This window comes from Cydia splendana, chromosome 12 (genome assembly GCF_910591565.1).
Source record: "Cydia splendana chromosome 12, ilCydSple1.2, whole genome shotgun sequence".
NCBI lineage: Eukaryota > Metazoa > Arthropoda > Insecta > Lepidoptera > Tortricidae > Cydia > Cydia splendana.
The window spans coordinates 1149565-1176484 of NC_085971.1; the positions used below are offsets into that span (position 1 = coordinate 1149565).

The 26920-nt window shown below is 37.8% G+C and overlaps 1 long non-coding RNA gene across 1 annotated transcript in view; it reads left to right on the plus strand.

Moving 5' to 3' along the window:
- The window catches only part of LOC134795333 (uncharacterized), a 313715-nt gene extending 287054 nt beyond the window's left edge, over positions 1-26661 (plus strand). Inside the window, exon 2 of the long non-coding RNA XR_010144802.1 lies at positions 26601-26661. This is a non-coding gene — a long non-coding RNA (uncharacterized LOC134795333). The remainder of the gene's footprint in view (positions 1-26600) is intronic.
- Positions 26662-26920: the final 259 nt, after the last annotated feature.

The window sequence follows — 26920 nt, forward strand, 5'->3', positions numbered from 1 at the left end:
ACTGTGTACAGTTTGGTGAGATGACATTCGGTGTGCGTGTCATCAGTGGGTATGCTAAGAGTTCTATTCGCAAAAACCCAGGCCTTTAGATCGGTTAATGCCTGAGAGCGCCATTTTGGCCTGTTTAGCGTGCATATTCTGTAGACGTACTGCTTGGCCTCCCTTTGCACCTGCAAGTGGAGTGGTATGATGTCCAGCAGTGCATCTAGGGCCGCTCCCGGTGTCGAGGAGTAGGCGCCTGTTACTGTTAAAGCCGTGCGTTGCAGGCTGTTTAGAGTGTCTATTGTCTGTAATGCTCAGCCAAGATATGGTCGGACCGGATCGATACAGCGATTTAGAGCACGATGCTTGTTTTTGTATTAATTAATCTTAATTGTAAATAGTCGTTATGTTGTATCTTCTTGCTGTGTAACTTTTTTCTTATTTAACTAACTGTTTACTGTATGTTATTTCTGTCTTTTTTCTTCTTGTCTGTTACCTTCCGTGATTCTTCTCACTTGATGGTCTCATCGGAAGATCAGCGCTGGAAGCCACCAGCAACATGCTGAGATGGGGCCATTTCGTGGCACTTTAATCTTATTTTGTGTTTTCTTTTATACTATGTACTGTTCCGATTGTTTGTGCTTACGAATAAATCTATTCTATTCTAAATCTATTCTATTGCTGTCTTTTGGCTGGTTTTGTTACACCAGACTGCGGAGGCGTAGGTGACAATTGGCCTCACTACCGCTGTGTATAACCACATAGCAATTTGGGTCTTAAGCCCCATCTTGCTCCTGCCATTCGACAGCATGACCACATGGCCATTTTCGCTCTTTGTATAATGTTTCTCAGGTGAGGGTTCCAAGTTAACTTTTGGTCGAAGGTGACCCGGGTTTGGTAGATACTTGACCTCTGCCGAGAACGGTATTATTTGTCCATTAAGTCTTGGTTTTGTGAGTTTATCGAGCTTCCGTTTTCTTGTGAATAGTTAAATGGCTATTACAGTCTTGCTCGGATTAATGGACAAGTCATTTTCTCTACACCATTTGAATATTGTGTTTAGCGCTCCTTGCATTAGGTTGGATATTGTGTTGAGGCAAGGGCCTTTGACGATGACTTCGGCATATCCTTGTGTATCAAAGTCTTGGCCTGACATGCACGCAGTTAATGTTCACATACATGGCTTTGTCATGTCATGGAAAAACAATTTTCACATGCCATATGGCAGAACGTATTAAGGGTTAACATTGTAAATTTATAACATCCACTGTACTGTACCATATGTTCTTGTGAATAAACGTTCATTCATTCATTCATGATTGCAAGAAGTTGGTCCACCGCTAGGGTCCATAATAGTGGGGATAAAACGCCTCCTTGTAGGCACCCTTTAGTGGTATACAATTCATGCTCTATATATAGTATTTGATGGTCAGAGTGGCTACTCTGTTCGAGAGCATGCTATGTACCCATCTGGTGGTTTCGTCTACTCCCTTTGATTTCATACCATTGAGTATGGTCTCTGTGGGTGTATTGTCGAAAGCACCTTCAACATCAAGGAACGCACATAGAGCGGTTTGCTTTTCCTCTAGGGTTTTCTGCACCTTGTCAACCAGGTTGACATTTCGGCGACACGGCGGTTTTCAGTTGTGTCGCATGTTCCGGTGTAGGATTTGGTCTATGTTTGGGGACAGATTATAGCCCCTCAGCAACAGCCACCATGCCCTGCTGACTGGGGCTGGTCCAAACAACATGGTTATTCGGAGCCCATATGGACAAGCCTGCTTGTTTAGAGCTTATTCGTTGCCGCTGCAAAACAAAATGCGCAGGGAGGTGCAACTGTATTAAAAAAAACCTAAAATGCACAGTCCCATGGGCATGTAATGGCAATTACGAACAATATATATCTTATTTTAACCCGCATTTCTTGTCAAACATCTCCTATGTTAATTTTATCACATTTATAATACTTAACTCTATTAGTGAAAGTTTTCCCAACATCTTTATTCATATATTTAATTTATATTTGTATATATATCACGTCCAGAAGTAATTTATTAATGTAATCTACCACCAGAAGAATAACAACTTATCAGAAATCATCTAAACATACTTAAAAATCCTAAAAGTTGCATACCGCTCTTACAATGCAGGTACGCCGCCCGACACAAAACTTTTTTTTTAACAGAGTTATGAAAAAAAATGTTTGACATGTTTACTATTCTGTATAGTAGGATAACTGGGCTATTCACAGGTATTTTTTTTCTAGAGCAAATCCTCATAGTATAAATTTTGTACAGGATTTTCGAAAAGAAAAATTAAAAGATTTTTTTTTAATTTTGAATTTTTCGTATTTTTTGTATGGGTGAGTGAAAATTTAGTCACAGAAATGAATTCTTCATCCTCGAATTATACGAAAATGACACCAAACTTAATATAGTTGCGAGATGTATGCAGATATAAAGCTTAGAGTGAGGCGCGCCGGAGTCACTTTTCCCCCCCCTCCCTTGCCCACCTGCTGGGGGAAACCTCTCGGCAACCGGGCTTAATCAGCTCAGGTCACCCCCAGGAACACCTGTTCCAAGCGGTTTGCTTTGTCTCCAAAATGCAAGGTCCCCTTAGAAAACGGGACCTTAGATCTCCTGCTAAATGGGTACACAACCGAGTGGCAGCGGCATAGGGGATATTTTGTAAATACCTACATACAACTTAGGTCTTATAGGCTAAGATACCTAGGTTTAGTTTAGTTTGGGAAAATATAATAAAATACTTAAAAACCGGCCAAGTGCGAGTTGGACTCGCGTTTCAAGGGTTCCGTACATTAAGTCCAACTCACGCTTGACTGGACATGTCTAATATGTTTTCCTGTCATCTATAGGTAAAGAACTATTTTGTGTATTTTTTTCAAAATTTTAGACTTAGTAGTTTCGGAGATAAAGGGGGGAATGGTCATTTTTTGGCTGTTTTCTTAAATAACTTCTAACCCATTCATTATAAATTTATAAAAAAAATATATTTTAAATTCTCAAGATGAGCTGTTTCATAACACAATATAGTTTGATAATTTTTATTATTAAACTTTTTCATTTACCCCCCTAAAGTGGCCCCCATGTTTAAAATTCATTTGTTTACGTTACATGTCCATCTTTAGGTCACGAATTTACATATGTGTACCAATTTTCAACTTAATTGGTCTAGTAGTTTCCGAGAAAATATGCTGCGACAGACGTACAGGCAGACATACGCACGAGTGATCCTATAGGGTTCCGTTTTTTCCTTTTGAGGTACGGAACCCTAAAAATAAAATAAAAAATGTCCTAAGTCCTGATCGGTTTGGTGCCGTTCCCACACACACAAGGCTGGCCGCATAGTTTTAACTTGTATTAGATGTAATTCTTTCTTTATCCCTCTACAGTGTACACAACACAATCTTCAATATAAATAAAAGTAGCTATGTAAAAAAGCATTTGGATATCAAATAAACTAGTGGCTCTGTGAGCTGTAGACCTCGCGAGCAGAGCTTGAAATAACATGGTGCTAAGAGCTTTAAATATAGTAAATTAAAAAAAAACAATACGAAATTTATGTGTAAAAAAATACAAAAAGTTATAATATCCCAGCATACAATTACTGGGGATCGAACCCAGACCCTCTGTGCAAACAGAAAAAGCGAACGTTTACAAACTGAGCCAAATAGTTCTTAGATGGGTTGACGAAATTTAGCTACTCCTTCTCAAATTAAAATTAGTTAAAATTAAATATCTCAATACCTCCGAAACCAGCGAAATAAATTTTCTGAATTTTTGGCCATTTAATCTATAAACATATCTCAAAAAGAAAACACTCGTATGGTACCGATACCACTATTTGTTTAGGCGCGAGCTATCACGACTCCGCCATTTTAAAAAAATTCAAAAAACCGGACGGACAAAAAAAAATTATTTAGACATAGAATCCAGTCACAAAATTTCACGAGATTCGGTTAAGAATTGCGACCTGTAGAGGAGAACATCCGGACATACAAAAGCAAAATGCTCCAGTCGAAACGTAGACCTTCGCTACGCTCCGGTCAACAAAAGACAGTAATAAAAAAACAGCCTTAACATGAAGATTGAAAACAAAAGATCAAGTATTAGATCAATGTGCAGTACATTTCGCTGTTTTTCAGACAAAATGAACGCAGTTACATATCTTAAAGGCGTATTCTTGGCTAAATAATGTCGTACTTTGAAACAGATATCTGTTTCTAATTGCTTTCAATCTGAGTCTAAGTAAATGCGATCGCCTATTACTTCAACAGTTGTTTTTTCTTCGACATATATTACAGCATAATAAAGCATAAATAGACCACAAACATATTAACATTGCTACTCTGTAAGTACATTAGAACCCGCTTAATACAGTCATGTTAAATAAAAGATAAAAAATAAAAGTCTCAAGAGTGAAATCACTAGCACTATACATTTACAGTGACATCATATTATGTCATGAAAAATACATAGCAACATGTATAAATACAACAGCCAATGCCTGGGTAAATATTACATTACAATATATGTGGGGATATAAAAGGTACTGAATGTCAAAGAAAATACTAGGTATTAGATACTAATGAGATTCTAGAGGTGTAAAGGCTCTACAAGCGTCAAAATGAAATTATATAAAATAAGTGTTTAGCGCCAGGACTGTTAAGCCAATAAATATAATCTATATTTGGAAAGTATTCCAGGGTGGCAGATAATGTGTGTTATTTCCTCTGATACTGACTGCACAAAATGAGCACAGTCATCTTACTCGTTCCGGCTACAACCCAATGCCACCGGATATTCGAGGAAGGTATATTATACACGTGTATTGAGCAAGGCGAGTGTATAGTACCTATAGCTACCCAAAATTTTTGTTCCCCATTATTTTTTGTTCCATTCGCGTTTTTCCCCACTTTTTTATTTTCCTATGCAGTTGTGTCACTATTAGGCTACTTTCTCGGACGTATGAATTTCTATACGTTTTTGTTGCTACGCTTATTTTATTCCATGCATTTTGTCTCCTAGTCCGTATTATCTCCATACCTATCATGTACCTGTAGAATTTATTACCATTATTTAATCAAACACTAATATTTTAGATGGTTAATATTTTGCCCAATCTTACCTACCGAACCGTTAAAATATTATCATGCCGCGATCAGAAAGGGATTAGAAATAACAGATTTCCATACACTTACGTCTAAATCAATATGGATTGACAGCTATCTCAATCCCTTTTTCATTGCGATTCAGTAATACAGTACTATACATACCTACTTAATAAACAAATAAACCTCTTTGAAATATGATTACCTTTTATTGTTATGAAGAAAGTATTTATGAAATGTCACTGAGACAAAGAACTGAAAGATTGGTTTACCATTACTGAAGAATATAATTGTATATTATTTGCTTTGATTTATATTTGAGACTATCGTAAATGATGGAAGAAAATAACCTAAGTCCTGGTGGAACGTCTGAAGAATGTCAAATTAGATTTTTAAAAAGTACACATGGGGGCAGTATTTTAGTGCGAGGGGGGTACCGGCACTATTTAAAACGCACGAACAAAAAGTCTCTCACGTCCATATGGGTGTGCCATCTGAAAGGAATGTGCAAAGGGTCAGTAGTTTTAGACGCATCACGAAAGTCCATTCTAAAAGAAAAAAAGCACTGTTGTGTTCCAGACTTTGAGAGCATAGACATCGAGCTCAATATAATTGACTTAAAGCAAAAAGTGGCTTCTGATTACAGGCCGATTCCGAACATTTATAGAGAACAAATGGCCCCACTAAAAACGGTGGAATATGCGGATAAACTACCAACATTTCATAATGTGAGAGATTCGTTGTACAAGGCCAGACAAAAATCCAGTCTAACTTCGCAGTTTAAAAGTTTTGAAGATATTGTTATACCAGAAGACATAGCCAAAAATTTCGTTTGCGTCAAGGACGATAACATTTTGATATGTATATCTGACGAATGTAAGAATTGGATTTCAGGCTTTAAGACTTTTTTTTTAGACGGGACATTTAAAATGGTACCTGAACCATATGTACAGTTATATACCATACACGTGGACATCGGATCTGATGAAGAGCATACGAAAGTCGTGCCATGCATATATGCATTGTTGCCTGATAAGCGGCAATGCACGTATGAAAGATTGTTCAAGGCAGTGGAGCAAAATATTCCAACATTTCGGCCAGAATGCGTTAAAGTCGACTATGAAATTGGTGCAATAACTGCTATTCGGATTGTTTACCCGTCAGCCACCATTAGTGGGTGTTATTTCCATTATTCTCAGGCCCTGTACAAAAATGCCGACATCTTTGGGACAACTAGTAGTCGCGAAGGGGCAAGGTATGTTGCAAAGTGTGCTGCATTGGCTCATTTACCAGCGCTGAAAATCCACGAAGGGTGGATGATTGTATTAGCGTCGTCACCACAAATAACTGAAGTAACAAGGTTTAACGAATACATGCTTAAACAGTGGATTAAACTGGACATGGTTTACATAATGTCGTGCTTTGGCCACAGACATAGAACAAACAATGTCGCCGAAAGCTGGCACAAAAAAATGAATAACAGAATACATAATAACAGTAACTTATTGTACTTTTTGGACCAATTACGGCAAGAAGCATTAGATGTAAATTTCACTAATCTTCAAAACGAAATAAGAAGCGATATTTTTCGCAAACGGAACAAAAAATATACGCTGACGGACAAAAAAATTCAGTCAATTGCTAATAAGTACCTTCAGGGAACATCCTCGTTAGAGGAATGTATAACACTTTTATCGATTCTTAAATATAAAATATAAGTATAATAAGGTATAAAAAGACTATTACTACATCAGACTATTATTGGTAAATAGAACCTACGTTTAAACTTTTAGGACATTATTATTTAAAAAAATCGGTGTTCGTTAGTTGTTAAGATTTACTTTTAAGTAAAGCGGGTATTAATAAGATTTTTAGTTTTGTTATTTATATATTAATGTAAAATTTTAAAGTTTATAATAACCCATGACCGATTACAAACATTTGTCATATTTATTTATGGTGTTTTTTTTTACGTAGAATGACAGATAGTCTCTATGCCGTACTACTCATACGTATAGCGATATGATTTTTGTAAATTTTAATTGGAATATCTCAAAAATATCCCTGGTTTTAAAGTTATACCACAGAATAAATAATAGTACTAAGTACAGAAGACTCACTCTACAAAACGCGTCTGTTACGATCAGCACAGATATGGCAGCTAGGTGGCGACAGCGCCACGCGCGGCTTATGGCAAACCCCAAAATTGGGGCCGAACGGATGTACTTTTAGCTACCTGTAGCAAAGCGACGAAATCGCGGAGTAAAACACGCCTGTATGGAGATAATACGGACTAGGAGACAAAATGCATGGAATAAAATAAGCGTAGCAACAAAAACGTATAGAAATTCATGCGTCCGAGAAAGTAGCCTGTTTAGTTTTTAATGCATAGTTTCACCTCATTTCATTCCCACCTTTTTATATATATATTGTCATTTGGGGAAAGAAGAAAAAACAGAAGAAGAAATCTGTCATTAAAAAGGCAAACGATCGGTGCGGACAATTTGTCGCGTAAAATTATTAATTTCGGAAGAACTGCGGAATACATTGATTGCGGAGGACCTGCACCACGACACAGGGGGGTGAGTGTAGGTTTCTTATTTATTTATCTTATATTTTGTGTTTTTTCCACCCTTCATATGAAACGGGTGTAGTCTTGGCGAGGCCATTGAACCAGCGCAAGGCATAAGTTAAAATCCACGCCGAATCGGCTGGAAGGCTTAACTAACATTTGGTCTTCGAGCCGGATTTGTAAAAATTCGGGCTCACTTTGTCGGCGCCTCGGCAAATCTCACCCGTTTCTTTCATTTTATCATTGCGGTTTCATTTCATACCAATTTGGGGGAAATATTTATTTTTAGGTCACATTTTTTAATATTTTATATATTATTATATTGACTGGGGATTTTGTTTTATTTTGTTCAGTCTCTTTGAAGTTACTTTTCAAATGTACTCTTTGGTTTAGTTGATGAAATATAAACACGTCAGTCAATAAAGTCATGTTATAATAAAATTACGTTTTCTTTACAAAAATAATATAGATATTCACAAAAATAGAGTAAACATGGTCCAAAACGAACCGGATAATTAAAATAAAGAGAAACAGTGAAGTTGTGTAAAAAATTGTGCAAATTATATTTACGTATTTTAGATAAATTTTCGAAATTCACAACGAACATGTCGACAGCCGAGAAACTTATAAGTCTTATAGCACTTCAACAAGACAACTTAGAAATAACAGAAAAGGCACACGTGAATTTCAAAAAATCACCAAAAGAAAGAATTACTTTAGGATACGTACAAGGACGTTTAGAAACATTGGAAAATAACTACAAAGAATTCAAAACCATCCATCAAAGATTGATTACCGGCGTTTCAAAGGAAGACAAATGCAAATTATCATATTTTACGGAAGATTTATATGATACCTTTGAAGAACGTTATTACACGTATAAGGGTGAGTTAAAGACAGTTTTGCAGAAATTTAATGCCGAAATAAAGGACAATATAGAAAATAGTTCAGGCATTCAAACGTCAAACAGTGAGATAAAATTACCCCGAATCACTATACCGACATTCAGCGGTGAGTACACGGAGTGGCAATCTTTCCACGATTTATTTAACACCTTAATTCATAAAAATAACTCGCTAGATGATGTGCAACGCATGCACTACCTGAAAGTTAACCTGAAAGGTGACGCAGAATACCTATTAAGACAATTTTCGATTACCGCCGAAAATTACCAACAAGCATGGAGTATTTTGAAGAAAAGGTACCATAACAAAAGGTACATCGCAAATTGCCATTTTAAAAGGTTTTTTGGCCAGAAGACAATTGTCAAAGAATCAGCCACTGCTTTGAAACAACTGCTCGATACGTCTGTAGAATGTCTGAATTCTCTCAAAAATCTCGGTTTACCAATAACTCAATGGGATGCCATTGTAATTTACATCATCGTTTCAAAATTGGACCCTGATAGCCATAAACATTGGGAAGAGTTGATAAATGGCGAAGATTCATCAGTGTTTCCAACTGTCGAAAGTTGAAGTCGTTCCTGGAAACTCGGTTTAGAACTTTAGAAATGGTAGAACCAGATAACAAGAGTTGGAAACCAGCCGCTCCAAGGACGTTTCATGTCACAGCCAGCGATGCTTGTTTAGAGATACAATGTGCATTTTGTAAAGAAGACCACTACATTTTCAATTGTAAACAATTTGCAAAGCAACCATTAGATGACAGATACAACTTTGTTCGAGAAAACAATCTCTGCTTTAACTGCCTCATACCCAATCATGCAGTGTGGCGATGTAGACAGAAGTCGTCATGCCAAGTGTGCAAGAGACGTCATCATTCTTTACTGCATCGAGATTCAAAACCGACAGAAGAAATGCAAGAAAACAATAAAGTTGACACGACCTTAGATGACTCAAAGGTAGTTGCACACGTTAGACCAAATGAAGACGCAACTGAGAAAAACATTATGTTAGCTACAGCGTTAGTAGATGTAGCATCGAAGTGTGGACAGCCGCAAATGTGTCGAGCGTTCATTGACCCAGGATCCGAAATATCCTTCGTCGCAGCTCGAGTCGTCGAGATGTTAAACTTGAAGAAAACAACAATTAGCGGAGTAGTCTCAGGAATTGAAGAAGGTAGAGTGTGCATAAAAAACAAGGTGGAACTACAAATCTCGTCGAGGTATGAGCCCGATTTCGTCGTCAAGGTAAATGCATATGTACTTAAATCTATAACTCGTAGTTTACCAGCTAGGGAAGTAAATTGTGAACCGTGGCCTCAACTTGATGATGCAAAGTTAAAGTTAGCTGACCCTACCTTTAATATTCCGGGTAGAGTTGATATTCTTCTTGGTGCAGATGTTTATGGCAAAATTCTTGAATCTGGGCTTATGAAGGGACCGGGCTATTTAGTAGCACAATATACACGCCTAGGTTGGATTGTGACAGGTGACACTAATACAACTTCTTCCAGACCTAGCAAACATGCGAGCTTTCATGTTATCCGTCAAGTAGAAGAAGACAACAATCTTTTGAAGAAATTTTGGGAGGTTGAAACACAAGGTTATACAAACATGAAGGGATGGTCAAAGGAAGAAGAATTATGCGAAGAAATTTACAAAACAACTACAACGAGAGATGACACTGGAAGATATATAGTGCACTTACCGTTGAAAGAAAGTGTGGAGGATACGGTGAAATCATGTGGAGAGACCAAACAGCAAGCAACCTTGAGATTCAAACAGCTGGAAAGGAAGTTTGAGAAAAATGATCATTTGAAGAAAGAATACGCAAAGGTCATACATGAATACCTGGAATTAGGGCACATGAAGAGAACTAAAGTGGAAGACGATGCTGCAGCAGTCTACCTTCCTCATCATGCTGTTGTCAAGGAAACTAGAGACACTACGAAGGTTCGTGTGGTTTTTGACGCTTCAGCGAAAGGCTCTCGTGGCATCTCGTTAAACAGCGCTATGATGATAGGGCCCACACTGCAACCGGGCTTACGAAGTCTAGTAATTCGCTGGAGAGCTCATAGAATCTGTGTGATTGGAGACATTGTTAAGATGTACCGACAGGTGTGGATGACAGACGAACACACAGACTTACAGCGGATTGTTTGGAGAAATACACCTTCTGAAAAAATAGAGAGCTACAAATTACTTACTGTTACATTCGGAACTGCTGCTGCACCTTATCTAGCTGTTCGGACACTCAATCAATTGGCCGATGATGAAGCACACACTTACCCACGTGCGGCATCGATAGTAAAAAACAGTTTCTACATGGACGATTTAATGACCGGACATGAAGATAAGTCTGAAATTAAGAAACTGTGCCAAGATATTAATTGTCTGTTAAAGGCAGGCGGGTTTGAAATGCAGAAATGGTCAAGTAACTCTGAAGAGCTGCTCGAGTTTCTCCGAAACGGGAGAACATGTAAAGAACCTGAGAACAAAATTGAAATTAAATTAGACAAGGTTATAAAGATATTGGGACTTACGTGGGATAGAAAAGAGGATGTATTCAAAATTACAGTAAACTTACCAAATTCTAGAATCCCGACAACGAAGAGACAGATAATATCAGAAGTCGCAAGTCTGTTCGACCCATTCGGATGGTTAGCTCCTGTAATAATAACAGCCAAGGTGATGATACAACGATTATGGCTGTATAATCTGAGCTGGGATGATGAACTGCCACCCGAAGTTGTCGAGGAGTGGCGAAATTACCGAGAAGAATTAAGTGAACTTCAATCAATACAGATACCACGTTGGATCAAGATAACTTCTCGTAGCAAGGATATTCAACTTCATGGTTTTGCGGATGCATCATCAGTTGCATATGCAGGTGTAGTCTACCTTCGAGTGAGAGATGAAAATGATATTATACACATCAGTATGCTTGCAGCAAAAACAAAAGTAACACCATTGAAACAATTGACTATACCAAGATTAGAGTTATGTGCTGCGGTATTGACAGCGAAACTTCTAAGAGAAATGGCAGATTTATTACAGGTTTCGATGGACAATGTATATGCTTGGACAGATTCAATGGTAGTGTTGTCTTGGCTACAGTCTTAACCAAGTCGATGGCAGTTATTTGTCGGTAATAGAGTATCCGACATTATACAACTTATTGACCAAGACAAATGGAGACATGTTCCGTCAGCAGACAACCCAGCGGATCTCGCTTCAAGGGGTGTAAGTTCAATAGACATGGCGGACGGTGATATATGGTGGACGGGACCTAAATGGCTTAGATCAGAGAATGTAGATTTTGAAAGAACCAAAATACCAAGTACTGACCTCGAGATGAGAAAGACGTTTCATGTAAAATTGGATGACAACCCAGTTTGGGAAAGATTCTCATCTATGTCCAAATTGAAGAGAGTCTTAGCATGGTGTTTTAGATTTCTAGATCATACTCATAGCTCAAATAGAGAAAGGTTTTTGACAGCCGCGGAACTCAATACTATCGAAAACAGATGCATCCAATATTATCAATGCCTGGTCTATGATCAAGAAATAGAAGATCTGAAAGAAAACGGTAAAATAAAGAACAAGAGCTCCTTAATTAGTCTCGGACCTTACTTAGATGAAAATAACTTATTACGAGTTGGAGGGCGGCTTAATAAAGCACAAATATCAGAAGACGAGAAGCACCCTATAATTATTCCTTGTAAACAACACATAACAAGATTATTAGTAAATGAAGCTCACATAAAAACATTACATGGTGACATACAGCAGATGATGACATACCTGCGCAGCAAGTACTGGATAGTAAGCTTGAAATCAGCTGTAAGACAAGTTACAAGAAATTGCAAAATCTGTATTATAGACAAAGCAAGAACACAACAACAATTAATGGGTCAGCTTCCTGCTTCAAGGGTTACATCTCATCGCGCCTTCTTGAATAGTGGTGTCGACTACGCTGGACCTGTACAGTTGAAGACTTCGAAAGGGAGAGGTTATAAGACTACGAAAGGTTATATCTGCTTATTCGTTTGCATGTCTACGCGAGCTATTCATTTAGAAGCGGTTACAGATCTTACAGCACAAGGATTTATCGCAGCATTTAGAAGGTTTGTTGCCAGGAGAGGTCACTGTGCTCACATTTGGAGCGATAATGGTACAAATTTTACAAGAGCAGCCAAAGAATTAAAGGACATGTTTTCCAAAGGTAAAACAAACATAGCAAGTGAAATAGCAGAACTGCTAGCTAACGATGGAACTACCTGGCACTTTATTCCACCAAGAGCACCAAATTTTGGTGGTTTGTGGGAAGCTGGTGTGAGATCGATGAAAAAACACCTCAATAGAGTAAGCAGTACTACAAAAACGACATATGAAGAAATATCAACATTATTGGCTCAAATCGAAGCGTGTTTAAATTCTCGACCTTTGTGTAAAATGGACGAAACATTAGCAACATTAAATCCACTAACACCGGGTCATTTTCTAATTGGCGAACCTCAACGTACCTGGGATAAACTATGAAGAAAGAAATGTGAATTTGCTTACTAGATGGCAGTTCATACAAAATAGAATGCAAGATTTCTGGCGTAGGTGGAGAGTGGAGTATCTTAACACTTTACAACAACGATATAAGTGGCACGACACTATGAAGTCTCCCTGTATTGAAGATATTGTTATTGTCAAAGAAGATGATATGCCTCCAGCCAAATGGCTATTGGGTAAAATTAAGGAGCTACATCCGGGGGCGGACAGTTTAGTCCGAGTTGTTACCCTTCAGTGTAAGGGTGATAATGTCATTAAAAGACCTTTATCCAAATTAATTTTATTGCCAAGTAAAATGACATAGACCGCTATAGGTTCATGGTGGGCGGTTAACTTTGCAATACCATAAAGAGGATTTATTGTTATCGCAATAAGCTGATTGAATTGTTTCTTCTAAGCTAGGTACTTTATGTGTATTACATGACCAATATTGATCAGTTACAAATGTTATGTTGTTATTTTACATGAAATGTATACTAAGTTGAATATTTCATTTCATTAGGATTTGTGACAAGAGTTAATTGCTATTTATGTTAATGTTTTTTTTTTTGACAGTAAGTCAAAGCTATTTAAGTATAAAATAAGTATTTTGGTGGGCGGTATGTTCAGTCTCTTTGAAGTTACTTGTCAAATGTACTCTTTGGTTTAGTTGATGAAATATAAACACGTCAGTCAATAAAGTCATGTTATAATAAAATTACGTTTTCTTTACAAAAATAATATAGATATTCACAAAAATAGAGTAAACATATTTCATTTCATTTTCCATACATTCCATCTTTATTCGTCGCGGGTTTTTGAAATTCAATTTGTCATAAATTTATTTTATTGGTTTGACATCTTAAATTAAAACAGTTTTGGTTGCTAAGTTACCATATCGCTAGGTTCAGATACTATAGGGTTATTTCGTCTTGTTAGGTAACTGCTATACTAGCCTAGTGGTTGTAGTAGTTGCTTACTATTACTGAGGTCGAGGGTTCGATCCTCAGCAAAGGTGGGATATTTGTATTTTTCTAAACATTTATATTTCCAGTGAAAGCGGTATAGAGCATTATTTATCGGTATTTAATGCTATTTCGATACATGAATAAATTTTTCAGGGGTTCTAAACATTTTCTTTCAAAGTTTGCGGAATAAATATTTCATAATATATATTGAAGTTAGCGGTAAAAACTCAATATATTATTACAAAGTGCGGTTTAATGATTTATTGCAGTGCGGTACGTTAATTAAAAATAACGTATAATTGTAATTTGTAGTTTTCATGGTGTGGTTCTTGTTCGGATTCGGGATCCTATTGATTATATTTATTTGGATTTCGTTATCGAATACCAACGTAAACATGGCGGCAGCTAGGCGGATACAGTTGCTGCAGATGAAATATCATACAGCATGTCGTAGTATAGATGTGTTGGATGGATTGGCTCGTAATCCCGAATTGTCTTCGGAACAAGAAAGTGATTTTCTCGTGCGGTTTCAAGATTTAGAGAAAGTTTATGAGGCATTTACGGAAATGTTTTATGAACTTCAGCTCTCTGCTGCGGATATAGAGAGCTTTGATTTAGAAAGTCATCTTCAGGAGTACGAGGCGTACAACAAGAAATATTATTTTATAAAACAACGCCATTTAGGGTTGACTAATTTGAACGCTTCAGCTAACGCGGACAATAGCTGTAGCAGCGGTAACGGTAATGACAATCCTAAGAGCGCGCGGAATAGGGCAGTTCTCCCTAAAGTCAAACTTCCTACCTTTGCGGGACAGGTGGAAGAGTTTGTTCCCTTTATGGAATTGTTCCAATCTTTGGTGGGCAATGATACCACTTTGTCGGATACTGAAAAAATGTATTATTTGGCGGGGTCGCTTTTAGGTGAACCAAAGTCCTTGACCCAGCATTTGTCGGTCACAGGGGACAATTTTTCGGTTGCGATAGATTTGTTAAATGCACGGTATAACAACAAAAGGTTGTTGGCGGATCGTTTGTTGCACAATTTGTTAAGTGCACCTCATGTCACCACTAAGGGGGCAAGTGGTTTAAAAATGTTTTTAAATACTTTGATTGAAAACACAAAAGCCTTGGAAAAGATGCAGTTTCCTGTTGATTCGTGGTGCTATTTGCTGTTTTATATTAATTTTCAAAAGTTAGACGGCAACTTGAAGAAACATTTTGAAGACAAGCACGCCGATAAAGAGTTACCCACATTCTCGGACCTTATAAAGTTTTTGGAAACCGAAATACGGATTTTGGAATCCAGTGCGGAGCCACAGGCCGGTACGTCAGCGGGAAGGCGTAGTGGAAGTGGACAGAGCCATGCGGTAAAGGCTCATGCGGCATTTGAGGGTGCGGGTTCGACGTCGTCGTGTCGACTGTGCGGAAAAAGCGGACACTTCATTGCTAGGTGTGATAAATTCTTGGAGATGAAACCTGCGGCTAGGAAGCGTCAGGTGGTATCTCTTAGATTGTGCTTCAAGTGTTTGAATGGTCACAACATTAACCAGTGCACTTATAACAAGAACTGTTACAAGTGTAATTCGGCTAAACACCATTATTTATTACATTTCGATCTTCCGGCAACTGGTTCAGATCGTGAACAAAGTTTGACTTCAAACAATGTTGCTACAAGTGGGAAGGCTCACAGTGCTACCTCGTCCTCTCCAAGTGCTCCTATTGTGAGTGCACCTTTGGCCAGCGGCAACCCAGGAAGTGCGGTCCCTGGAGTCACTGGGCTAATGGCATCACAGGCCCACAAACCTGATGGGTATCAGCGGAAGGTGCTACTTGCAACGGCAATAATAAGAGTACTGGACAGCAGCGGAAGCTTCCACGAGGCGCGGGCCTTACTGGATGGAGGCAGCGAGAGTACATTTATATCGGAGGCTTGCGTGCAGAAGTTGGGCTTAAAACGGTTTAAGTCTGATGCCCCAATCACAGGACTGAGCTGTACTCCTATAAGCGGTTGTAGGGGAGCAGTTAACCTAACCATGGCACCTAGGCTGACGGATCAGCCTGTGCTAGTGACCACGGCTACAGTCTTAAATAAAGTTACCCATAACCTGCCTGGATATTCGTTGCCGGCCCAATTAGCGGAAAATTATCGCGGACTGTATCTTGCGGATGAACAGTTCTTTGTCAGTCGGCAGATTGATATTTTAATAGGCGAAGACATACTTGGTGACATTATACTCAGCGGACGCATTAAAATCAAGGGTCACATTCCACGGGTGACGAAAACGGTGTTCGGCTACGTGCTGTCAGGTCCAGCCACTATAACGACTTCTTTATCTGATGCCCCGGAGAATGTAAATTACCATTAGCCACGAAGCGGTTCTTGGCTATGGAAAAGCGGTTCCTCGCGAAGGGGAATCGAGTTCACCAATTGTGAATTGCGGTTTAGATAGTCTGGAGACATTTACCTTCAGAAATGAACCCTGCTGATGTCGCGAATTGCGGTTGTCGCGCATCAGTGCTCCTTGAGCACCCTTTATGTTGGGGTCTTCATTAGTTGTCAGGTGATGCGGAGACCTGGCCCAGGAATAAAATGGATAATGCGGAAGATCCATTACCTGGATTGCGGAAGATGAAGGTAAATGTTCGGGTCTTAGTCGGGATTGTTGACAAAGATAATATTTTAACGTTCACTGTTTTAACGCTGTTTAGTAGGTTGAATATGTTATAGGCGGTCGTAGCATATTGTTTCCGGTTTGTCAGCAATGCCATGAATTTGTCTGAAAGTCTGATAGGGGTATTGACAGTCTCAGAGCGACGGTTCGCTTTGCAGCGGTTAATTAAATTGGTTCAGCAGGAGGAGTTTGCGGATGACGTCCACTGCTTGACCAAGAATAAGGTTTTCTCGCGGCTTTGACGCGATTCACATCTCGACGCGGTATGCCGAGTGTGATACGTTAAGATTGCGGAACTAATTATACGGGTGCGAATAGGTATCTGGATGATGTGCGGAGATATTTGGCTTCTCAAGAAGTACAGCAAGGGCTTAGCGACGGCGCGGCCAAGCAATCAATAACATGGCGGTTCAATTCTCCAGCGGCGCCTCATTTCGGTGGTCTATTTGAGGCGACCGTAAAATCGGCTAAAACATTATTGCGGCGTGTCATAGGTGAACAGGTTTTGACGTTCGACGAATTGGTAACGGTATTTACCAGGGTTGAAGCGGTTCTTAATAGTCGTCCGTTATGCCCGTTGTCCCAAGATCCTCACGAACTGGAGGTCTTGACGCCTGCACACTTACTTATAGGCAGACCTTTGCTTTCGGTTCCGGAGTACAATTTTGAGGATATTCCAAACTCGCGGATGAGTCGTTTTAACTTAATTCAAGCTATGTCTCAACGCCTGTGGAGAAGATGGAGTGAACAATATCTACATTCTCTTCAAATGCGTAGAAAATGGACATCTCCAACTGATCCGTCTAAGCTGGGCGATCTAGTTCTTATAAAGGAGGAAAACTTACCTCCTCTTAAATGGAAGTTAGGGAGAATAGAGGAGTTGCTACCCGGCAAAGACGGCGTTGTTAGGGTAGTACGTCTAAGAACTCCAACAGGTAGCCTCACGCGGCCGGTTGTTAAAATTTGTAGGCTTCCTTTGGAAGAATAAGCGGAGGTAGCGATACCAAACTGTTTTAGTTTAGTTGTAGTTTATTAATAGAGTTGAATTTTGTTTGTTGATAAAGGCTTTAGCCTTTCTCGGGCGGGGGAATGTTTAGTTTTTAATGCATAGTTTCACCTCATTTCATTCCCACCTTTTTATATATATATTGTCATTTGGGGAAAGAAGAAAAAACAGAAGAAGAAATCTGTCATTAAAAAGGCAAACGATCGGTGCGGATAATTTGTCGCGTAAAATTATTAATTTCGGAAGAACTGCGGAATACATTGATTGCGGAGGACCTGCACCACGACACAGGGGGGTGAGTGTAGGTTTCTTATTTATGTATCTTATATTTTGTGTTTTTTCCACCCTTCATATGAAACGGGTGTAGTCTTGGCGAGGCCATTGAACCAGCGCAAGGCATAAGTTAAAATCCACGCCGAATCGGCTGGAAGGCTTAACTAACATAGCCTAATAGTGACACAACTGCATAGGAAAATAAAAAAGTGGGGAAAAACGCGAATGGAACAAAAAATAATGGGGAACAAAAATTTTGGGTAGCTATACTATACACTCCTCCGAAACGAGAGCACGCCGCTTTTCAAGGAAATGATGAGCTAAAAGTACATTATTATAGTGAAATGAATAACATTACATTACAGTTTTACAGAAACTACTTTCCTAATGGACACAAGTTTATTTAAATTATCATTTCCGTGATAATTTTGTTTTATGCTATCTTTTTTTGTTTTCCTATATTGCTATTGGACCCATATCTGTCAGTCTGCTTGTTTGAATTGTCAATAATCCAAGTCATCATCATCATCATCATTTCAGCCCAAACACGTCCCACTGCTGGGCACAGGCCTCCTCTCATGCGCGAGAGGGCTTGGGCTATAGTCCCCACGCTAGCCCAATGCGGATTGGGGACATCACATACACCTTTGAATTTCTTCGCAGATGTATGCAGGTTTCCTCACTATGTTTTCCTTCACCGAAAAGCTAGTGGTAAATATCAAATGATATTTCGTACATAAGTTTCGAAAAACTCATTGGTACGAGCCAACCCGCGACCTCCGGATTGAAAGTCAGACGTCATATCCACTCGGCCACCACTGCTTTTTTTAATCCAAGTCAGTGGTGTCGAATAGCCTGTGTTCTGTCTGCTGTAACTAGCGAATCGTCCTCACTGCTCCCCTTCTGGTTTCATGCATGACTAATTCTTAATATCCTGGGAGCTTATTCTGACTGTAGTTAAACTGTAAAATGAACTGTCGCCTGCGGTATTTCGGGACCGATACGACCATGACACGACCATCAAAAAACCGGCCAAGTGCGAGTCGGACTCGCACACGAAGGGTTCAGTCCCATTATCTATAAAAACGGTCACCCATCCAAGTACTGACCCCGCCCGACGTTGCTTAACTTCGGTCAAAAATCACGTTTGTTGTATGGGAGCCCCACTTAAATCTTTATTTTATTCTGTTTTTAGTATTTGTTGTTATAGCGGCAACAGAAATACATCATCTGTGACAGTTTCAACTGTCACGGTTCGTGAGTTACAGCCTGGTGACAGACGGACGGACGGACAGCGGAGTCTTAGTATAGGGTCCCATTTTACCCTGTGGGTACGGAACCCTAAAAAGAGCGCACATTAACGGTCGGCAACGCACCTACAACCCCTCTTGCGGGTGTTCATTAGCTATGGTAATTTGGTATTACGGTTAGGTACCATTGTTCAATTATATCATAAATAAAAAGTGGTGATATGATGTATATGATCTCTGTTAGAAGTGACATTTCTACAAACAGAAAACGTTACCTTAGAAACTGATAGAGCATATCCGTAACAAATGCAGATCAAATCCATAACCGGTTATAACAATCAGAATACGCCTCTTGGTTAGAATTCTCTCCGTCTCATCTCAATATTGAACAAGCCCAGATTAAATTTGCTTTCAAGCGGATACCAGCGACATTTCGAAATTAAAATTTAGGACCTTAAAAAGTACCTTGGAAGGGGGTCTAGGAAATTAAAAGGATACCAAAAATACGGATCGATACGAAAACTAAACGGTAGATTACTTTGAAAAATGTTATTAATAAGTAAATGTTATTAATGTTATTATGTTGCCTTATAGACTAGCCTAGAATAGAATAGAATAATAATACTATTGTGTGCCCTACCAAGGTGTCATGATCTGACTATATATAATGTAACCAGAATGTAACATCGAATGTACGATGACAATACAATAATATGAAATAAATGAAAAACGTTTTAAACTTCTTTTTAAAATTTTGCTCGTCAGATCCCTCGGCTCGGCAAAATCGGCGCCCTCTGGCCAATGCTCTAGGGTAGAGCCGTATGGTCGTACCATGCAGGTTTGATCGTCATATTTCTTGTATTTTTTCTTTATTAAATTGTTCATTATCAAAAAAGTAATACAACAAAAAAAGGTCTTCCTGGCCTGAGAAATGTGATCTCTAAAGTTTATGTAACTATGTAGTCATTTCTAGGAAAAACTATTTAAAAATAAAATTTTAATTTCGTATTACGAGGCACAGAAATGTTTTCAAAGTACTTAGTGGAATGAGCATTTAGATTGCGCTGACTTTGAATCAGCTTAGTGTCTAAAGACTTTGTAAGACTTAGGACTCCTACTCCTAGGTGCCTGACTAATACTCCAGTCATTTTAAGGACCGGAAGTATGGCGAATTGGAAATAATTTACAATAGCTGATGTTTATAGTTTAACAGATATACTAACATTATTCTAGTATATACGAACTAGAAACCAAGAAAACATCAATATATTTTTCCGTTACAAGTTTTTAGGAAAAATATCTAGGAGACCTAGCTTTGTTCGGAAAACATATATAAACTCAAAATTGCGCGTTTTCCCAGAGATAAGACCAATAGCAAATTTCATCAGCAGCTAAAATACAACTTATTAGTATTTGTTTCTTGCAAACAAAAACATGTAGGTATCATTCGCGCCGTACATTTGTAGACCTTTACATGTATAAATTTAAGCAAAAAGCTTATTATGCTTGTAAATAAAAATTATAATTTTCGTTTGTAAATTTTTATCGTTTTTTTTTCTATTTACCTACTTCAGGCTAACGTTTGTAGTATTTATGCATATAATATTATATCATTCTAATAGTATGATATTTACAGATAATCTAATGTAAATAAAACTGGTTATTATAATATAATATTTTTCGCATCCGTATCTTTCCTGGGCTATAAACAAAGCATGGCAGAAATTCCTTGAAACAGAAACGAGTGAATGATAGACTTGTAAAACTATTTAAATAAATAATAGGTAAGTTGAAAGTTTTAATTTATGACCACGGAAGAAAGAATGAGCGCGTGAATCTTTGTTTTGTGTTTATGACCCATTTCGTACCTTGTCACAGTGACAATCAATATGAAAGTCTCTAGAGATGTCATACTATTGTCACTGTGACAAGGTACAAATTGGGTCGTAAATTACAACTTTCGGTCGTACAATATAACAGAAATGTATAGTCTCAAAGGTTAATAATTCATTAAATTTGGAGATGTAAAGGGTCCCTACTGTATGAGTACCTACTTACGAGCGAGATACACGAGCGCCATAACGCCTAGGCGACCCATAGGGCGGTACCAGTCCCAATTTCCCAGGTAAATGCAATCTTTGAAGGACTAGAGGCCTTTACAATTTGTAAACTTTGAAAAAACCTCCAGAGTCGGAGATGATGACAATGACAACTGAGTGACAAGAAGATTAGAATCGTACGTCGATAAACGCTTAACCAAAAGAAAAATGTGCCATTCTGAACCAAAAGGGTACTTATTGTCGGTTGTCAATAAGGCGCTATTTCCATATAGCTTGTATTGAAAATCAACCTTATCGACAACCGACAATGTGGTACCTTTTGATTGAGAACGTCACAAATGTATCGGGATAACAACAGAATTATTTAACTTTTAATTGGTGTTTTCTATCAACGATTGTCATTTTGGCTAGGCCCCCAGATGTAATATGAACTTCAAAGGAGGTCAAAGCGCATTTTGCCTGAGGATTGACAGTCTTTCCCATTTACTTGTCCCTGTTGAAAGCATAGGTAAATCCCCTCTTTCCGGTAGAATGTTTTATCTAAAACTTACTAAAAGTAATGAGATGTTTAACCCTTTGAAACAAGACAGGCATGCGAGCCAAAGAAAAGCATTGTGCTTATTGCATTTCAACAGAAATCCAAAATTGCAAACATTGCAATGCTCCACGTAGGTATATAAGATTTTTGTTCAGCGGAAAAATATTTATTCTAAGATACCTTAGCTGCCAAAGAATACATTCTCGTACCTAGTACTGACGTACAGAAAGTGCACAAAGATTGTTAAACAAGGTATGTAAGAGACTCATTTCAGTCCAAGTATGAGTAGTTTGGCGCTCGAACTCTACTTTTCATTTCGAATACGAGGAACGTAAAATACATGAGTATTAAAAAAAAAACCTGTCAAAGTATAAACTTTTACAGTATTTTTTGAGGGAGCTTTTAATATACAATTTAGGTAAGTAGTAACCATTTTTATTTATGGAAGGCGAGTTAAATATCAGAATGGAAATTTAATAAATAAATCCATTTCACATATTCACTGCCAACGTTTCGTAGCGCTACGCTCGTAGTCAAATCCAGTATTTTTTCGCATTGTAGAGGAAAACGACTTCGAACAGCAAACCTGCCGAGCGGGTTCCCAGCACTCAATGTGTTAAAACCAATATTTATCGCTTTGCGTAAAAAAACTCATTTGGAAAGTAAAAAGCTCTAGAGCTGAAACGTGTCACTTTCTGTATATTTTATAGAACAATAATGACCCACTTTCAAGGTATAAGAAATGAAAAGTTATATAAAGGGGCCCACAGATTACCAGTTTCACCTGACGACAGCCTGTCAGTTGTTCTGAACTGTCACCTTTTGCGATTAACTGGCCAACTTTATTGTGCAATTCTGCAGATAGGTACTTTCCTATCAATGGGCTACATACATGAAAAATATTTTATAATCTCAATCAACATTAATTGACTAGCAATCAAAATTGGTCACTATATGACAATTCCATACAACGTGACCCGTAAACTGAAATAAATGTCATGTACTAAGAAAAAGTGACCAAGGCCTCCAGTGCCCCAGGATGGAATCGAACCAGCGCCCTCTGCTATCGCGGCAGGTGCCTGTGCCATTCGGCCACCGGGCCTCACCGAATTCGAACTTCAAGATATTCACAAGAGACGACACGTACCAGATCCATTCTAGATATTACGTTATAGTTAAGATATCAACTAGTTCTCTTTTGCAGCGCAATTCGGGCAACCAATGTCACTTTTACGTTAGATAGAGTAAGATATATATTAGATGTGAATTGGATCTCTATGTCATATCCTGTGGAAATCGTTCAACAGTATCTCCAGAATCGCGCAAATGTCAAATTTGACAGGTTAGATCTTAAACATATCGTTATCGTATCTTGGTGATGTCTGAAATATGTCTAATAGATGTCTATTTCAAAATCCGAATCGGGCCCCAAGTATATGCACTTCTTACTGAAGGCTTATGGTGCCCCCTGGCCATCCCTAAGGTAGAACAGTATGGTTCGGACCTTCTAACTGGATCATCTCAGGTGATACCGAGTTAGCGAGAGAGATGGCGCTGCCAATCAATACTATTAGAACAAATTAAATTATAGGTAAATATTTTCTGAAAATAATTTAATTTGTTCTAATACTTCTATAGTAACGTGACCCGTGTTTAATAGATTAGATTAGATTAGATTAATTTATTTCTTATTGAAAATTACATGATATTTAACAATGTCATAAATGTCATAATGTTTCCAAATAACATGAATTCACAAAAATATCGTCAGATTGTAAACAATAATAATAATACATTAAAATAATTAAAAAATATAAAACAATCAAATAATCATAATAAAAATTAAATATTTATAAAACCCTAATACCCTTGAGTACAACTAATTGTATTTCCTTTTACCTTCCTAAGTATTAAAGTTAAACTGAATATATTACTCCATACTAAAATTACCATTAAAATGAGCTTTAGATTGTTTCTCTTTGAGTCGGGTTAAATTATGAACAGTCCGCAGGGAAATAAGGCGTGCATTTCCCTGTTTCTAACAGCTTCTACTTATTATTTAAATTTAATGTATACTTGAGGAACAGGTCACTTACGTATTAGATGCAGTATACAATAATTATATTAAGAGAAATCACGGGTACTTAACACAATATAAGCAGTTGTGAAACTAGTGTTTAAAATTAAACATTATATTTTTTAATGAAATTTTTCATTATTTTTTATTTTAAAATTTTTAGTTGTTTTTTTCGGCATTTAAAATTATTGTTTTTTCGGCATATATAACTATTGCGCTTAGACACTTTACACTTTTACAGATACAAAATTGCAATAGAATATTCAATAAAAATTGTAATCACACAAAATTAATGCAATAATAATGTCTCATAATACATACAAATATAAAATCTAGCATTGATTAGGTATATTAACATAAGTTTTTTTTTTTTTTAATGTGAATATTGTTTTTAGTTTAATCTAATTTAGTGTCCCATTGCTGGACAAAGGCCTCCCCTCTTTTGTACTGTACCCTGTTGTTTGTACTTTCTCGCCAATCTATCTGTGAATAAATACCTAATAAAAATCAATATATCTGTTTGCAAAAGACTAATAGGATTTTTACAATTATTTACACAGTCTGAGAGAGATGGTCTGCGGACCGAGGATAAACATTTTAACGTTAATTTATTTTTAATTGTTCTGGTTTCGGGCGAGTTTCCTTGTATTTTGAGGATTCGATATTCAGGGTAAATTATTGACCGTTAAACAAATTAGCGGTTCCTTTTTTCAGAATGTAATTATGAAAATTGGATAATATCTACTAAACTAGATGGACTTTCTGCTGTAGCAACAGTAAGAAAGATGCCTTTAGTAAGTTGCGTTGCGGTGTACTTTTTGCCATTTTCAAGATTATGTGATGAACGTGTGTCGTTAGACCGGGCCGGGCCCGTGCCGAGGCGTCCGACGTGTAATTTTCTATGACGGCTGATCGGTGATCACGTGGTACTTTCCACAGAAAATGAAGCGCCGGAAGGCCCGGCCCCGGCCCGGTCTAGTGTGAGTCATCCTTTCGTAGTTATCCCAATGCACCTTTTATTATTTCACACTATAATTTCAGTAAAATACAATATCCATTGTCCAGAAACGTTAGTTTTACTGCAACTAGAAATAAATGTACGTCGAAAATAAAACGCTGACATCCCAGGCGGGCAGTCTGTCCGTCGTAAACTAAGCGGGTATAGTCGGGCTGTTATACAATGACACCTACTACAATAAAATAGAAAAAGTTTATTCAGATAGAGCCTTATCTTCTAGCCGCCCGAAAACTAAAACACGCTTTGTCAAATGAAATTTTGATTGATGTAGTTGAAGCCGACGGCTCATCAATAAAATTGTGATTTTGATAGTAAAATATTGCGTTTATAGTTGCAAATTGCAATATAATCAATTTTTTTGCAAAATGTAAAAAATCAAATGGTACCATTTGACATTTTATAAGTTAAAAATATAACTTTATTATTTTAATAATTTTTTTGTAGGTAATAATTTATTGTGATAAAATAACTCATTTTCCATCAGATCTATTTAACTAAATTTCGATATATTAAACTCAACATATTGTTTTTAACCTTTCAATGCGATTTTCCATTTTCAGAATTTTTGCAGTCTTTCTGAAAAACAAAAACGTACAGCTCTAGTCACTGTTATAAAGTTTTTAGACTATTAATCAAGCTGGATTTTTATGTCCAGCCAGTGCTCCGGTAAATCTCTGCAGAACGGCACCCGTGCGTTAACAACCTAAATCAAGTCTAGGTACAGTAAAGTTCATGGATAAATTCCATTGCCGTTATTTGTACAGGCGGTGTTTAGGAACAGTACTCCTAGTGTACAGTCACCTGCAATAATATGTTACTCTTCGAACGCCGCAAAAATATGTACACGCTCTTATGGCTCTACAAATAAGATCGTGTCAGATATTTTAGCGGCCTTCGTTGTGTAACATATTATTGCAGGTGACTGTACATTCAAGTGACGTGACGTACGCGTTTGCGTTAAGTGTCATTTTGAGTTTCCAAAACGTCCCGCTTGGCGCGCTGTTCAAAATGCCATACAAAAACACAACAGAACAGAAGAACGCTTCACGTCAGAACGCAAACGTCACGCTATCGAATGAAATTGACACTAGTGTACCCCTAGGGGTTCTGGCTTTTTATTCAAATAAAAGTCGGGTGGAGTAGACAGCAAACAAAAAAAAAGCGGCCAAGTGCGAGTCGGACTCGCCCATGAAGGGTTCCGTAGCAGCAAGTAACATAATAAAATTGCGGTTTGCGATTTATGACATATTAAAAAAAACCTACTTACTAGATCTCGTTCAAACTAATTTTCGGTGGAAGTTTGCATGATAATAATAATAATAATAAATGAACGGTCTAATAGCGAAGAGTCTCGACCAACATCTTGAGAGGCTTTCGCTAGGTGGTTGGATCAAGGGTCAGTTGCAGAAGGCGGTGATCTTGGACACGGCGCGGATAGTCCGCCGGTTCCTCTCTCTGCAGCCCTGACCACCGGTAGCTTGGGCCTTGCCCCGCTGCTGGCGGCACCCTAGGTTAGGTTTTTTATAATGTGTTTATATGTATTTTTTATCGTTTTGTAAGTGTTTTTATATTTTACTTTTATATTCATATTATAAAAACCCTAACTTAAGACGAAAAATAAATAAAGATAATAATAATAATAAAATGCTTTATTGCACACTACAAAAGAAATGGTACAAAAGTATGAACAGGTACAAATATGTAGGTAACAACAGGCGGACTTATCGCTAAACAGCGATCTCTTCCAGACAACCTTCAGATAGTGAGAAGGCGAAACAAATTCAGGTTAACGGGTGGTGCGAAAACAAAACAAATAATAAAAATAAAATACATACAGGGTGGAAAGGCACGACGATCCTTCCCGGAAGTATTAGGTCGTTTAAGTGATACAGAGACTATTGGTAATGGTAAGAATCGTTAATTGAGTAAA